The sequence below is a fragment of the Lepisosteus oculatus genome, chromosome 22 (genome assembly GCF_040954835.1).
Source record: "Lepisosteus oculatus isolate fLepOcu1 chromosome 22, fLepOcu1.hap2, whole genome shotgun sequence".
In the NCBI taxonomy this organism is placed as follows: Eukaryota; Metazoa; Chordata; class Actinopteri; order Semionotiformes; family Lepisosteidae; genus Lepisosteus; species Lepisosteus oculatus.
In genome coordinates, this window is record NC_090717.1 from 1,328,897 (window position 1) to 1,332,197 (window position 3,301).

At 47.6% G+C, this 3,301-nt stretch overlaps 1 long non-coding RNA gene across 1 annotated transcript; it reads right to left on the bottom strand.

The window, feature by feature from the left end:
• Window positions 1-211: 211 nt before the first annotated feature.
• Window positions 212-2,136, bottom strand: LOC138224500 (uncharacterized). Its single transcript, XR_011182999.1, has 2 exons — window positions 1,277-2,136; window positions 212-866 (listed from the first exon to the last, which is right to left on the bottom strand). It is a non-coding gene; the product is annotated as an uncharacterized lncRNA (long non-coding RNA).
• Window positions 2,137-3,301: the final 1,165 nt, after the last annotated feature.

Genomic DNA, 3,301 nt, shown 5'->3' on the forward strand with positions numbered 1-3,301 from the left:
ATGGATGAGGTGTTTACAAATTGTTAGATTGAGCGGGATAGGATGTTGACTGTGCCTTCGTACGAAACACTCAGTGGAGTCACCAAATATTCAACAGCGTTATTTTCTTGGACCACACCAGCCAAGTGCATGTGACCAGCACTGTACTTAAACGATTGATCACCCAGGAGAAGAAGACTTAAGGAGGAGGAGAAACAGGAAGACAGGAGTGTGGGCGACAAACTTCAACACTTTTATTCCTCTTTGGTGAGCCAAACCCAGCTCAGGTGCTGGGCGCTCGTCTTAAATTTGGAGAAAGCAGCTGTATTTTTCGTATCAGTTGAAAATCTCCTTTGAAATCGGTCTCTCTTACTCGCACTGGGTGCATTTTATCTAACAATCAAAGGCTCTGTTTAGCATCAGTAAAGAGTGGGAGCTTACGTTCGAGAATATTTATTCCATGAAAACAGTCTTCCCCTTCCCAGATAAAGATTTGCGTCCACTTGTATTAGGGAATGTCACGGTGAGCAACTGAGCAGGGAAACCTGGTTGTGGAGTTTTGGGTTCTGGAACGCACTCCAGTATAGTCTGTCCAATATTTGTTTACTGTGGTTTAGGTTTCGAGTGTTTGTTTGGTCTTTTGGATTTATTTATCCACCATCAAACTGATCCTGGAAAAGCAGGCCATGTGACCACTCTTGGTCATAGTTTCTGTCCCGATCATAATCCCTCCTCTTAAGGGCGCGCCGGTCCTTTCGGATTGTAGCTCATTCGCCCGGCGCTGCGGCTGAAGAGCGCCTGGCTGGGGTACGCGGCGAGGGGCAGGATGGGAGTAGTAGTGGTCAGGGCGGGGACGAGGAAAGCTGCTGACCAGTGCAGCTGATCCACTGCAAAACAGGCGGACAGTCTGGTGAGATCGCCCGGATTCGTGTAAATACTTCACTGGTTTTGCACCCCTGTTATACTGACACCCTATCCCTGTGTAACGACCCCTGTGTGTTGCTCTCTTTCACACCTTCCCCCTTCTCTTAACGACAGACTACTTTTCTTCTAAATTCTCTCTATTCATTGGAGGTTTCATTTCACACCTCTCTTCACCTCTCCTGACCTCACACCTCCTGATTGGCCTCTCTTTCTGTCCCCTGCTCCCGCCTCTCGCTCCTCCTCTCTCCCAGCCTTTGTTCTCCCGCTACATTACCTTTGGATACTGCCCAGTCTTTCTCACACCCGAAGAAGGCTCCACGGCTGAAACGTTGTTTTTCTTTCTTCTCTTTTTAGCACGGAATAAACCTCTTACTTGTTCCTTTGCAGCCTACGCATGCTGACGCAGCTCCCCGCCTGTCCTTCTGAACATTCCCCTTTCTGTTACAGTGCATCTGGGGAGAAAGACATATTGCACTTGTAATAAAGGTCGAGCAGACGGCTGAAGAGGATAATTAATTGCCTGGGCACATAATGAATGTGCTGCACACTGAGACCCCCAGACAGAAGGTGAGTGAGGGCCACTCGGTTGAATTATCTTGTGATGTCATCCAGCCACTCTACACTGAAGCCCCCAAGATCAAAGGGTTAAGGAGTTTACTGTCTGCTGGCCACGATGCTGAAACACAATATAAAAATACCACAGACAATTACGATTCAGAAGCAGAATGCTCACTTCAGGGCTAAGTGCTAACAAACGAGTTTTACACCTCATCTCAGACAAAACAAGTGGATTAACATAATGAAGGCAGATAAGAGGCAGCAGAGTTCCTGGCTCTTGCTCCACGTACCGGTTAAAGAGCAATTTATTTTAAAAAAGGGGGATTCATTTCACTTATTAGTCCACCTAGCGAATGGAGCAATTAGCAGCAGGGGAAGGCAATTACAGTTCTTCAAAATATCTTTTCCCCGGGATGAAAAATCTATTGATGACACAGGTGGCGAGATAGCCTATCAATCATGGCGCGATTCAGAGCCAAGCTGCCAAGAGGCCAGAGCCGGATGTGACAGTGGAGACAAATTGGGCTGTATTTGGGGAAACAGAATATCAATAAATACCGAGGGGAGATGCCCATAGACCCCTCGAGGACACGAGCCTTGAGTTTTTAACGCGGTACACCTGAAAAATGGGCCAGCCTGCAGCTGAGCTGAGATTAATCACATCTCGTCTTAAGGGGCAGGATGGGAGTGGACGTCTCCCGTTTCTAATAAACAGCGATGGCGAGGCGTGCTTCCTGTTGGGCCGCTGCTTGGCACCCGGACTGGCATTGGGACTGGCGCTGCTCAGGCTCTCCCTCGTGCCCCAGAACCGCCTCGAGGGCATTAACCTCGACAGAACTGGACCGGCTTAGGAGAACCTCCAGGGTAATTCTCAAAGTTACGTGTCTACTTCAGGCAGATGTGTTTCCTGTACACACTGGAACTTTAGACACCATATGCAAACTGTAAAATCAATAAGGATAATAAATATGGTTGCTACTGTTTCTTTAAAGCCCCCTGCTTGGGCTGGCCTGCATTACTGAAGACTTACCTTGAAGAGCTCTTTTTATTGAGTGGACACTGGGCTCCTGAAGCATCATTCAACAGTGTTGTTAAAATGGCGAGAGCATCATTATTATTACAAACAGAATTTGCACTACTGCATTTACATGACTATTACATTACTAGCAAATGCATATTTTGTTGTGTGTTGTTATAATAAAAGAGATTTTCCGTTTATAATAATATTAATAGAATTGAGTACCATTCACAGCCATTATCTCAATATGTCTCCTCCCACTTCCCCATAGAAAATGGAGATCAGAGCTGGTTGTGAAAGGAAAGGTTTAACAGAAACGCTACTCTGATAGAAGTGAGTTCAGATGGACCTTCAGAGCAGCACAGACGCACGACTCTCCTTGCAGCTGGCAGTGAGGAGGAGGAGGACAAGCTCCTGTGACAGCTTCTGCTCCAGCCTGAACACACAGGGTGAGAGAGGCAGGACCGGGTTTGCTGCTGGGCAGTGGGTGGTGAAAAATCCCTCTGCCTCCTGGGTAAAATAATGTGTTCCCCCGATGGGGTGGTTTGGGACAGGGTATCCAATGAAAACCGCAAACGTGGAAAAGGTGTGAAGTGAATACCCACACCCTCGTGATGTGGTGGGTTCGCATACCTCAGATCCTTGAAAGAGAGCACCACCCCAACCCCAGTCCCTGGCATCACTACCAAACTACAGGTTGGCCCAGGGCGCCATGTTCCCTACAAGGGATAGGGAACAGGCTGAATGGAGACAGTGGGCCATGACAGTTCATTTGTGCCCAATTATTAAGAGCGTGGTACGGAGGGTATAAATAATGCACAA